This window comes from Bison bison, unplaced genomic scaffold, assembly GCF_000754665.1.
Source record: "Bison bison bison isolate TAMUID 2011002044 unplaced genomic scaffold, Bison_UMD1.0 scf7180017864461, whole genome shotgun sequence".
Lineage (NCBI taxonomy): Eukaryota > Metazoa > Chordata > Mammalia > Artiodactyla > Bovidae > Bison > Bison bison.
This window is the reverse complement of record NW_011495023.1, coordinates 13,499,857-13,514,102: the sequence shown is the minus strand read 5'-3', so window position 1 is coordinate 13,514,102 and position 14,246 is coordinate 13,499,857.

Genomic DNA, 14,246 nt, shown 5'->3' with positions numbered 1-14,246 from the left:
AAAAATAAGACATGCGTAGCAATGAGAAATGTGCATATATTTTTAAAGGTAATATTAAGTGCTAGAGGAGCAGTAGGAGATAAACATTCTTTATACACTGCTCTTGGGAATATAAATTTCTCTCCAGAAAGTGGTAGAAATCTGAAAATAAGTAGCAGAACTTGCAAATTGTGTCCTCTGATGCCGTACTTTGATTTCTAGGAATTTATCCTGAGGAAATGGTCAGAGATGCACACACAGAGCTCTGTTTGAAAAATGCTTCTATAGGTTTATAGACACAATGGAAATGTGGTGAAAGCTAAATGCCCACATATGGAAGGAGAGTTAATTGTGTATCCACATGATGAACTTTTATGAAGATATTAAACATCATTGAACAATATCTAGGGGCAAAGGGAGATAATTATATTATCCAGTTAATTAAGAAACAAAAACAAAAAAAGACTTAAAAAACTATGGAAGTGTGGTTCCAATTGTGGAAAAAAAGGAAATGTGTTTATAATATGTATGTACATAAAAATTAAATGGAAATGGACTGGAATTTTATGACTGATAAATTATTTCCTTGGTAGATTAAAATGTTTTAAATCTTTTTTATATTTATTCTGTACTTTAAATACTCTGTAATAATCCTGTGTATCTTCATAATCAGAAAATATTAAATGAGTATCTTTTCAAAATAGAACTGGTATATTATGCAACACAGAAAATGTGATCATATATTTAAGTACAAAGCATACTATAAAATCTCAAATTGGCTTTCTGTTTCTTCTTTTTATTATCATCAAAGTGCATTTTCACATCTTCTTCTGCAGTTTTTTTGGTTACTCAATAAGTGGATTAACGAAATACAGTTCAAAAGGTTGCACTTCATTCTCCCAGTTTTATTGTGATACATTTGCCAAACACTGTGTAACTTTAAGGTTTACATTATAAATGAATTGACTTATGTATATGGTGAAATGATGAGTACAGTCATTTTAGTTAACATTTATCATCTCGTATTAATACGGCCCTCCCCAAAGAAAAATAGTTTATTTCTTTGTTTTGAGAACTCTGCTCTCTTGACAAGTTTTAAATATGCAATCCAGCAGTGTTAACATGATATCCATAGTGCTTATTTATACCTGGCACTTTATACCTTTTGACCATTGTCATCTAATTCTTCCACCCTCTCTCCCCACCTCTGGTAACTGCAAACCTGATCTCTTTTCCTATCATTTTGATTTGGTTTTAATTTTTCGAATCCACAAGTGAGATCATACAGTATTTGTCTGACTTAACTCACTTTGCATAATATCCTCCAGGTCCATCCATGTTGCCACAAATGGCAGGATTTCCTTCTTTTTATGGCCAACCACATTCCATTTCTATCACGCAGTTTCTATATCCAGTCATCCATCGATGGACACTGACGTCGTTTCCATGTCTTAGGTATTATGAGTAATGCTGCTATGGACGTGGGGGTGCAAATATCTCTTTGACATAGTATTTTCATCTTTTGGATATATTCCCAGAAGTGGAATTGCTGGATCATATGGTAGTTCTATCTTTAATTTTTGTGGAACTTCTTTAGTGTTACCCATAGTAGCTGCACCAATTAGAGTCCCACAGACAGTACACCAGGGTTCCCTTTTCTCCATATCCTCTCCAGCACTTTTCCCTTATCTTTTTGATGATAGGCTTTCTAACCAGTGTGAGCTGATCTCGATTTTGATTTACATTTCCCTGAGCAAAATATTGAGTACATTTTCATGTACCTGTGGTCATTCATCTATCTTCTTTGAAAAAATGTCCATTCAGATGTTTTGTCAGTTGTTTAATTGAATTATTTGATTGATTGCTATTGAGTTGTGTGATTCTGTCTTTTGGATATTAACCCCTTATCGTGCAAATGGTTTGCATTTTTTCCCCATTCCACAGGTTGCCTTTCTGCTTTGTGGGTGGTTTCCTTTGCTGTGCAGAAGCTTTTCGGTTTGAGGTAGTGACACTTGTTTTTTGTTGCTTGTGCTTTAGTTGTTATCATCTTAAAAATTATTGTGAAGATGTATATCATAGAGCTATTTTTTAGTGGTTTTTTTCTAGAAGTTTTACAGTTTCTGGTCTTATATTTAAGTTTATACATTTTGAGTTAAATTTTGTGGGTGTTATAAGTTAGGAATCTAACTTCATTTACATGTGAATATCAGTTTTCCCAGCACCATTCATTGAAGAGCCTGTCTTTTCTTCACTGAGTATTCTTGGCCCTCTTGTCAAACTTCAATTGACTGTATATGCGTGGGTTTATTTCTGAACTCCTGATTCAGTCCCATTGTTCCGTGTGTCTGTTTTCATGCTAGTACCGTACTCTTAATTACTATGTTGTTGTTTAGTCACTAAGTCGTGTCCAACTCTTTGTGACCCTATGGACTGTAGCCCGCCAGACTTCTCTGTCCATAGGATTTCCCAGGCAAGAATATTACAGTGGGTTGCCATTTCCTTCTCCATGGGATCTTCTTGACCCAGTGATCAAACCCACGTCTCCTACACTGGCAGGCAGATTCTATACCACTGAGCCAGCAGGGAAGCCCTTTAATTACTCTAGCTTTACAATAAAAGTTGAAATCAGAAAACGTGATGCCTCCTGCTTTGTACTTCTTTCTCAGGATTGCTTTGGCAGTTTGGAGTCTTCTGTGGTTCTCTGTCAACTTTATGATTATTTTTCTATGTCTGTTTAAAAAAATGCCTTTGGAATCTTGATATAGATTGCTTTCAGTCTATGTATGGCTTTCATTAATATGGACACTTTAATATTAAAATCCCACGGACAGAAGAGCCTGGTGGGCTGCAGTCCATGGAGTCACAAAGAGTCGGGCAGGACTGAGCAGCTAACACTAACTAATATTAATCCTTCTAGTCCATTAACATGGGATATCTTTCCATTTATTTTTGTCTTCCTCAGTTTTTTTTAATATCTTTTTAAATTGTAGAGATCTTTCACTTACTGAAATTTATGTGTATGTATTTTGTTGATGGGATCATTTTCTTTATTTGTTATTCAGATAATTCATTATTATTATTATATAGAAATGCTTCTGATTTTTGCATGTCAGTTTTGTATCCTGCAGCTCTACAGAACTCCTTGATTAGATCTCACATGCCCAGGGGTTGAGCCTCACAGATCCCTGGGTTATCTGTGAGGTTAGAGCACAGTGGGAATCCCCAGGAAACCACCTACAGTGCAGGGAGAGTGGACATCCCCCCAGCTCCCCTTTCCCCATTGGAGAACCATAGACTCAGGGCAGAATGCGGTGCTTTGCTGACCTGGGGAAGGGACACGTGGTCAGCGTGTAGCTGCCCCTCTTGTCCTTCTAATGTGGTCTGTCAGGGCCTCTGTGATGATGAGGGTGCTTCAGCCTTATAGATTTTTCTCAGCGGCTTCTCATCCCTGAAGAGCTTTCAGTTGTTCTCGTGAGGGGAATGAAGCTGGGAAAGACCTGTGTCACCATCTTGTGACATCACTGTCCAAAACGCAGCTTTATGGCAAAAATAAAGTTTGGTTGTTGCTGGGGTTGCCTTGCAGCCTCTCAAGAGAGCCTCTGCTCCAAGGCTCTAAGCCTGTGTGGGAACCCATGATCTTTTTATTCCTTGTTTGAGACATCTTTCCTTGGACTTCACTTTTTGTAGGAGACTGGTCTTGCCCATGTGCTGACTACGGCAGTCTAGTCTTGTGTAGATAAATGCATTCCATCATTGCCCTACCTTGTGAGATTGGCAAGGCAGGATTGCATACATTGTCTAATGGTTCTCAGATCTCTAAGGAGCGTGCTTCTCTTCTTTACTAGAAGTTCAGTGTTCTGTTAATGAGTGTATTGATTTTCTTTCCAGTTAAGATAGATGCAAGCAGGCAAGGGGAAGCCGGTGGTAAAAGTTAGGGTTGGGGAGAGAGGTTCAGGTTAAAGAGTTGTTCTTTTGGATTTTGTTGGTTGGTTGGTTTTTGTTTAAAATGCAAATGACTTGTGTACTTTTTTGTGTGACTGCACCTCGCAGCTTGCAGGATCTTAGTTCCCCAGTCAGGGATTGAACTCAGGCCTCCTGAAGTGTAAGTGTAGAGTCCTAACCACTGGACCACTAGGGAGGTCCCTGGACGTTTTTTGTTTTGTTTCATGGGTTTGGAGGGTTTTGTTTTTTGTTTGTCTGTTTTTTTTCTTCAAGACTGCAGACACTTTACCATTTTTATGTGCATTTGGAATCTCGGGAAAGGTACTATATTATGCAGGGCCATCTGACCACAGAATCCCTTTTTCACTAACCAGTGTTACCTGTACACCACACCACACTCGTAGTCTGTGAAACACATGGAGATACATTCTCCATAGGATCAAGAGTAGCCTAGAGTCACAGCAGATTCATTCTATAGAATAGAAACTGCTCAGAAACCACTTAGTGTAGGTGAATCTTCACTATGTTAAGCTGGAATCAGATCAGATCAGTCGCTCAGTCGTGTCCGACTCTTAGATCAGATCAGTCGCTTGAAATAGACAACGAAAATCACGTGAATCTGGGAGGAACTGAAAATCATAGTGTCAAATATCAGTTGCCAGAAGTATGCATCCAAAGTTGACCCTACATTCTTGCTTTTATTTACCCTCGCACACTGTGTATTAACTATGTGTTCGTTGCAAAGTTAAGTTTCTAACAAAGCTTCCTGGTCATGATATCCCACCTGGACCCTTGAGAAGATCTTCTAGACTTTACCTTCAGAATGTAATCAGAATTTCAGACTTCATAGCATCTTCCAGCCACCCTTGCTTCTCACCTGGGTACTGCAGCTTCTTCCAGTTGGCCTGCCTGTGGTCCCTCTAGCTTTCTTATAATCTGTGTCCAACAATGATCTTTGTAACACAGACATCAGGACCTACTTCTGGCATCTTCACCGACCTTTGCTTTTGCTCAGGATAAAAGCCCCAGTTACCATGGTCTGCACGGTCGCCTGTACTCTGCCTTCCTTTTTTTTTTTTAATCAATTTTTGAAATATTTATTTGGCTGCACTGGGTCTTAGTTATGGCATGCAGGATCTTTAGCAGTGTTATGCAAACTCTTAATTGCAGCATGTGGGATCTAGTTCCCTGACCAGGGATCGGACCCGGGGCCCCTGCATGGGGGGCATGGAGTCCCAGCCACTGGGCCACCAGGTAAGTCCCCTGTCTTCCTCCTTCTCCTCCAGGTTTTCCCACTTGATCCACTCCAACCCTCAGATTCTCCCCACTTGAGAGCTTTTGTGCCTTCTGTCCCCTTTCTAGAATGTTCTCCCAAATAGAACTCCCTCACCAACTTCAAATCTTTGTTAAGGAAAAAAAAAAATCACTCTTACAATCAGGTCTGCCTTGATTAATCTGTTTTCAATTGTAGTTTGTTTATTGCCTCTGTCCTACCCCCAGGATGTAGGGTCCATGAGGATAAGAATCAGCAAAGTATGGGCCACAGGCCAAGCGCAGCCTGTGCCTGTTTTTGCAAATAAAGTCACTGGAACACGGCCACTCCCGCTCAATTACAGAGCGTGTCTGGCTGCTTTTGTGCTGTCACAGCCAAGCTGGCTAGTTGTGACGGAGACTGTCGCATATTTTGGCCCACGAAGCTGAACGCAGCTACTGTCTGGCCCTTAAGAGAAATAGCTGGCTAGGCTTATTTTCCATCAACTCTTATATCTCCTGGACTTTGAATGGGGCATGGATTTCTCCTGTAGCAGCTTGAACTTGAAGGGCCCTGCACCTCAGTTTCCCTGTTACAAGTTCCATAGGAAGGCGCTCCCCCACCAAGATAAAGATCCAAAAGTGCTCTGGTTAGTGTGAGTCAATTTCAAAAGGATCTTTACCAAACTATAATTCTCTGAGAACCGATGTGTAAAGATGGCAGGACTGGGACTTCCCTGGTGGTCCAATGGCCAAGACTGTGCTTCCAGTGCAGGAGTCTGGCTTCAGTCCCTGGTCGGGGAACTGGATCCCAAATGTCACAGCTAAGAGTTCACGTGTTGCAACCAAAGATTCCACATGCTGCAACTGAGACCTGACAAGGCCAAACAGATAAATATTTTAAAAATAAAGATGCCAGGACCAACTACTGAAGTATTAATACTATTGGTTTCTGTTCTACCTGGATACTCTGTGACCTCAAATCAGGCATTAATCATTGCTGTGTATATGTCTCCATCTGGAATATGATTGTAATCTCATCCTGCGTTTACTGTGTGTATGGTATTAATCGTATAATCACATATCTATATGCATATATGTACATATACACATACATGAATATATATATATATATGTCATTGATCCTTCCATCAATAACCTGAGACGATCCCTAAGCATTTTAGAAATAACCCAGGGTTCTCTAATATTAACACTGCATATAAATATGTTGTGATATTACCTCTTACCTCATGCTGCTTTACACATCATAGAATTTAGTCGCTTAACATTGCCTAACTTTGTCCTGAATACACTGTGTATTACTAACAGCAACACTTTTATCAAGGAAAATATATAAAATAAAAAAATACATATATAAAATAAAAAAATACTTCCATATCTCAGACCCTTTAGTTATGTTTTCTTTTGCTCTTACTCCATGCTTATCTTCATTTTGTAGGAAACTTGACCTCAGATTAAGGAGCTTTCTTAAGGACCCAGAGCTTTTGAGTGGCAGAGAAGAGATGGTAAAGAAGGTTCTTTTGGTTCTAGAGCTCAAGCCATTTCCTCAGTAGCACATGGCCACTGTCCTGTTAAGCATCATTCGCTTAATCTCTCCAAAAGGGCCTTCCCTTCCCTCCATCTCTGAAATTGGAGTTTCTGTTTATGATCTCTTGAAATGGTCAGTTTATTAATGCATTAAGGCTGGTGCATGATGGCAGCCCGGTTAGTGAGGCATCATCCCACTTCTGTCCATGCTGGGCCCTTGGTGTTGACTATCTGTCTCTGTTCCCCAAGTTGGATATGGTGACAGCATCTCTCTGATGGCCAGTGAGGCACTGACTGAAGCAAGCAGGCCCAATTCCTGAGAACAGCTCTGCCCTTTTCCTGATGGTCCTATCAAAGGAATATTTTTCTCCAAAGGGTATTCTTTCCCATGACCTGCCCAGCAAAGAGCAATCCCCTGTGAAATAGGCAGCAGGTGGTTTGGGGTTTCATTTTCAAACACTTTTGGCCAGGCAGGAGCAGACCACCTGATTTTGGTTTGAGTAGATCACAGACCGAAGAGAAAGCCCATCTCATTCACCCTGGCACCCTGGTCTCCTCCTGGGCAGAGTACCTAGAATATATTGACATTCAAATCTTGTTGGATGAATAAATACTTTCCACTGTGTATTTCTAATGTCTTGTTGCTATTGTACCTAAGTATTTATACTCACTTTATTAACGAAGAGGCCAGGTCTCCAAATGGGGTATTTAGAGACTTTCTGAAAAATCAGGCAGTACCTCTAAAAGTTTGCAGGTTTGGGAATTGGGAACTAAGTAAACAGAAGTGGGTGAGAAGGCAGTGTTATCAGAAACGTTAGTGTTTCCTCTAATTAGGAAAAATCGGCCATCTCCAGCTTCTTCTGGGATGTGTCAGCCCCTCACATAAGAAGTAAAAAAGCCATTTTCGCACAGGTGACGGTACACTCAGCTCCCTGAGGTCAAGAATTCTATTCCAGTGGGACTTCCCTGGTGGTCCAGAGGCTAAGAGTCTGCGCCCCCAATGCAGAGGGCCTGGATTAGGGAACTAGATCTCACATGTTGCAAGTAAGAGTTTGCATGCTGCAACTAAAGATTCCACATGGTGCAACTGAAAGACCCCACATACTACAACTAAGGATCCTTCATGCTGCTGATAAGATCAGGCACAGCCAAAAAAAAAAAAATCTCTCACACCCTGGAAAGCATTCTAGTTTGCATATTCACAGGATCAAGTTGGTCTCTGGAGGCACGGTTCTCCTGATACTTTTGCTACCCAGCCCGCTCTGAAATTGGCATTTTCTGTGTACAGATGTCAGCAAAACCAGCTCGTTCCTGCCCCAGGAGGAAGCAGCTTGCCCTGACTGCTGGCTTGACAGCTGAGAGTAGGGAGAGAAGCGGATCCATTCATAACTCCCCCGATGTGCCACCCAAAATATCCCTGCCGCTCCAGGCGGATGGTCTGGCTGCTCTCATGGGCTGCTCCATTTCTCACCGTGCAACCAGGATTTTAACAAAGCATTGCTTCTTAACACAGCTGCAAGACTGATGTCTCCATGAGGGAAGACCCTGTTTGAACACAAGCTCCAAGCTCTGAGATTGTCTCACCATTGAGCAGCTCCAGTGTGAGCTGGAGCTTTGTTTTTGCTGGTTTATCAGGATCTGCACGCTGGAAAGGATTTGAATGGAATGCAATAAAAATCACCCCAGATCTAAAAACAAATGATATGAGAGAGTGATGGTCTAAATTGCAGGTGTGTGGAGTACACGTGTGAAGAGGCCCAAGTTCCACAAAGCAGGAAAAAGCCGCAGTCAGAGGGAACTGTCCTTGTTGATGGAGGGGCAGATGGACACAGGCTTTGGCTGTTCTTGGACACAGGTCATCCGTCCTCCTTGGGTACCAGGCTGGGTTGAATAGTGTCCTCTGCAAGGTTCATGGCCACCTTGAGACTTTGGAATGTGACCTTATTTGGAAATAGAGGCTTTGCAGATGTAATTATTTAAAGAAAAATTAAGTCATATTGGATTCATTGTTGTTTAATCGTTAAGTCATGTCTGACTCTGTGACCCCATGGACTGTAGCTCACCACACTCCTCTGTCCTCCAGTGTCTCCCAGGGTTTGCTCAAACTCATATCTATTGAGTCTATGATGCCATCCAACTATCATCCTCTGTCATCTCCTTCTCATCCTGCCTTCAGTCTTTCCCAGCATCAGAGTCTTTTCCAATCAGTCGGGTCTTCGCATCAGATGGCCAGAGTATTGGAGCTTCAGTGTTAGCATAAATTCTTCCAATGAATATTCAGGATTGATTTCCTTTAGGATTGATTGGTTTGATCTCAATTTGGTGTGCCCTAACTCCAAGGACATGTTAGAACTGGACATGGAACAACAGACTGGTTCCAAATAGGGAAAGGAGTACGTCAAGGCTGTATATTGTCACCCTGCTTATTTAACTTATATGCAGAGTACATCATGAGAAACACTGGGCTGGAGGAAGCACAAGCTGGAATCAAGATTGCCGGGAGAAATATCAATAACCTCAGATATGCAGATGACACCACCCTTATGGCAGAAAGTGAAGAACTAAAGAGCCTCTTGATGAAAGTGAAAGAGGAGAGTGAAAAAGTTGGCTTAAAGCTCAACATTCAGAAAACTAAGATCATGGCATCCAGTCCCATCACTTCATGGCAGATAGATGGGGAAACTGGAAACAGTGGCTGACTTTATTTTTCCGGGCTCCAAAATCACTGCAGATGGTGATTGCAGCAATGAAATTAAAAGATGCTTACTCCTTGGAAAGAAAGTTATGACCAACCTAGACAGGATATTAAAAAGCGGAGACATTACTTTGCCAACAAATGTCCATCTAGTCAAGGCTATTGTTTTTCCAGTAGTCATGTATGGATGTGAGAGTTGGACTATAAAGAAAGCTGAGCACCGAAGAATTGATGCTTTTGAACTGTGGTGTTGGAGAAGACTCTTGAGAGTCCCTTGGACTGCAAGGAGATCCAACCAGTCCATCCTAAGGGAGATCAGTCCTGGGTGTTCATTGGAAGGACTGATGCTGAAGCTGAAACTCCAATACTTTGGCCACCTGATGCGAAGAGCTTACTCATTGGAAAAGACCCTGATGCTGGGAAAGATTGAGGGCAGGAGGAGGAAGGGACGACAGAGGATGAGATGGTTGGATGGCATCATCGACTCGAGGGACATGGGTTTGGGTGGACTCCGGGAGTTGGTAATGGACAGGGAGGCCTGGCATGCTGTGGTTCATGGGGTCGCAAAGAGTCGGACACAAGTGAGCAACTGAACTGAAATCCAAGGACTGGTGACTTTATAAGAAAGCCATGTGATATGAGAGGAGCACACACAGGGGGAGGCCACATGACAATGGAAGCAGAGATGGGAGTAAGGCAGCTCCAAGCTAAGGGGTGCCAAGCATTGCTGGGCAACATCAAAAGCTGGAAAAGGAAAGGAAGGAGCCTTCCTTGGAGCCCTCAGAGAGAGCAGAGCCCAGCTGACCCCTTGAATTTAAACTTCTCACGTCCAGAACTGTGAGAAATATATTTCTCTTGGTTTTAAGTTGGTGGGACTGTGCTTCAGAAACCCTGGGAAATGAATACAGCCTCTGGAATCAGCTCAGAATAAACCCCGGCAGCTTCCTGGAACAGGCCAGCGAGGCCCACAGAACATAATACATGGCCATCAATGCCTGCCCCGCTGATCAGAACAGAAGAGCCATGGCAGAGCAGCGCCGTCTGTGGTTTCTGTTCCATTGTTGGCGGGCCCAGAAATCTGTGTGGCCAGCATCGTAGGAGCCAGTGGATCAGCCTGGGCTGTGAGTCCCAGGAATGGCTAAGGGAGATGCCTCTCCTCCTCCCTGGCTGTGCATCAGATTCTCCAGTTAAGAGCCTGAATGATTCCTGTTTCATCAGGTGTCTTCTATCATTGCAGGAAAAAAATGGAATGGTCTCTCAAGGGAAAAAAACTTCTTGGTGCCCTCTTTCAAGAAATCTGGTCTCTATAGATGTTGTATAGCATTCTGTATTCATGTTTATTTTATGATCCAGAGCCATATACAAAGACAGAAGCAATGTGAACATTTTTTTTTTCTGAGATGGCTAAATTATATTATTTTTGCCTTTGTTGCTGAGGTCAGGCTTACTTTATATAATTCTTTTTTAGTTTTTATTTATTTTTCTTTTGAACTTTTTATTTTGTATTGGGGTATAGCCAGTTAACAATGTTGTCATGGTTTCAGGTGAGCAGTGAAGGGACTCAGCCATCCATACAGATGTATCCATTCTCCCCCAAACTCCCCTCCCATCCAGGCTGCCACGTAACATTGACCAGAGCACAAGCTTGACATGTTTTTTGAACTTGTAAAAGGCCAGAATGGCTGGGGACAATGAAGAGGAAGGCAAAGTGAGCAGGGACCCAGATCACACAGAGTTTTCATTCATTTAGCAAGTGTTCAAGTGCCCACTTCAGGCCTGGTACTGTCCCAGCAGTAGAAACACATCAATAAACACAGGGCTTTCTCAGCCATCTATGGAGTTTGTGTTTCCTCGTGAGCCCAGAGGGAATCCACTGAAGTATTTGAAGAAGAGAATTCATGTCATCTAAGGTGAAGACCACTTTGGAAAACTGCAGAACACAGGTATCAGACTCCCTGGGTGCAGTAACACCCAGGTGATGACCTTTGTCGGGCTGCCTGGCTGTTTGGATACCAAGGTTAGCCATATAATATTTAGTTCACTGACCTCTGATAGCAAAATGGTAGCCATTCACTTCCATGGCAATGGCATGTCCATTCTGAAAAAGTCTTTGAAGGACACCCAAAACCGAGAAGGTGGTATTTAATCTGGTTATTTATTTTGACCACTAACTTTCTTAAGAAGGTATAAGCTTCATTTGCACATGAAGAGCAATGGGCACAAATGAAGTTCCCCCCTGCACCATCATTTAGCCGATTGTCATAACTTAGGCTGCCATGTAAGGGCATCAGAATAAGTGAGTGAAGTCGCTCAGTCGTGTCCGACTCTTTGCGACAAGAATACTGGAGTGGGTTACCATTTCCTTCTCCAGGGGATCTTCCCAACCCAGGGATTGAACCCGGGTCTCCCACATTGGAGGCAGACGCTTTAACCTCTGAGCCACTAAGATGGCACCAAATTGTCATGCTGAATCAATTAATATTTCTGTCATAATTTTATTTACCATTTTACTCTTTAAGACCACTAACACAGCTCTCCCAGCAGTTCTTTAGTTTTTTTTCAGTATGGTTTGTGATTGCAAGAGAACAGAGGTCACCTACTTTCTGTTTTGGGTCTCACTGTGTGGCATGTGTGATCTTAGTTCCCTGATCAGGGATCAAACTCGTGTCCCCTGCAGTGGAAGTGCAGTCTTAACCCCTGCACTGCCAGGGAAGTCCCCCACCAACTTTATAAAGTAGTGATCATATGTGTGCATTATAAAAGTGTTCTAACCACATTTACATTTTTCACATTTTCCCAAGGAATGCTTCCTTGCATATAGTTAGCAACTTACGCCGTTATATATGGAGACGAGAGTAGAGAGATGTAAGTTCCCTACTCAGCCAATTTTGTGTAATCAAAGCTTCGGGAAATAAAATATTGCCGTTTTATCCACATTCCCCCTCCCCTTAAAGATTGAGGTATGAAAACAAGATGCCAGGGAACCTTGGAGCTTTTATTCAGGCAAGGTTTTTGGAAACCATCTCTTCCAACCCCTGTATTTAGCAAATAAGAAACAAAACAGACACACACACACATACACACACACACACACATATAGCTGATTCACTTTGTTGTACAGCAGATACTAACACAGCATTGTAAATCGATTACACTCCAATAAAAAAAATTTTTTTAAGCCATTTTGGAACAGGAAAGCAGAGCAGTGAACTGAGATATGCACACCTATTGTTTAGCCTTACCATGTTATGCTGGGGTTATTTAAATGTAGGTGAAACACACACCAAAATCCAGGCACATTTCTGAGGCCAGTTAAAATGAGAGATGGTTCCTTTCCTTTACATTTTACTTCGTTGTTCCTTTGGGAGGGATATCTAGTCCTGACACTAAGAGATTGGCCCAGAGAAACCCACTGACAGCCCATGTCTCTGTTAAATTGGGTTAGAAGGATTTTTTTTACTCAAATGTAGTTCTTCAAAATGCAGATGAAACCCCCAATTCCATTTCACCAGCCTTTGATCGTACTTTATCTTTCTCTAGGTTTTTCCAATGATGCTCATCTTTGGAAGTATTTTTGCTCTGTTTTTCCCAAATAACTAGCGGAAGGTATTTGTTTTTGCTGCTTGGGGTTGTGTTTCCCCTGGTCACAGATAAAGCTCTGGGATTATCCACATAAATATCCTCTTACCTCCCATTTCAGATGTGGGTGGGAGCTTCTGCCGTGTGGCCTTTGAGCCAGCTAAAACTTGATTTGGGTGTTTGGCTCCAAATTGGGTGGTGGGGCTGAGGGTTTTGCACTATGGTTTTTGCAATATATTTGTATATATATGTATATATGCATATATGTGTGTGTGTGTATATATATGTATATACATATATATGGTGGAGAGATTTAGTCACTAACTCATGTACGACTCTTGTGATCCCATGGACTGTAGCCTGCTAGGCTCCTCTGTCATGGGATTCTCCAGGCAAGAATACTGGAGTGGGTTGCCATTTCCTTCTCCAGGGGATCTTCCTGACCCAGGAATCAAACCTGGGTCTCCTGCATTGCAAACAGATTCTTTACCAACTAAGCTATGAGGGAAGTGTATATATATATATATGTGTGTGTGTGTGTGTGTGTGCACGCGTGTGTGTGTGTGTGCGCATGCGCGTGTGTGTGCATATATATCCTTTTTTAGATTCTTTTCCCATGTAGGTCATTACAGAGTATTCAGTAGATTTCCCTGTGTTACAGTAGGTCCTTGTTAGTTATCTATTTTATATATAGTAGTATGTATGTGTCAATCTCAACCTCCCTAATTATCCTTCCCCCCCATCCCCCCTAGTAACCGTAAGGTTGTTTTCTACATTTGTAACTCTGACTTGTAAGTTCATTCGTACCATTTTTTTAGATTCCATGTATAAGTGATAGCATCTGATATTTGTCTTTCTCTGTCTGACTTACTTCACTCAGTATGACAGTCTCTAGATGGCTTAAGTATTAAGCCTGATTGAAATGCGAAGAAGCATAACTTCGCCTCCCCTGCTCTCTCTTCCAGGCCTCAGAATCCTCCATCTCCTTTAAGAGTTACAATTCCTAAGCAGCTCACCCTAAGTAAGAGGGAGGCTGAGTAAACGAAACATAAGGAGTGATCAGAATAAATAAGCATCTAGAAAATGTTTAAATGAGGGCCCTTGAGTAGGCTAGTTCTTGAACGTCAAAAGCCTTAGAACTACTAGAATAAGGTTGAAAAGGTGGGGAAGTTTAGCAGAAAGGTGGTCAGGAAAAGGCCTGCATATCAATGAATAATTGAGGTAATTAACTACTGGGATGATGGGATTCATT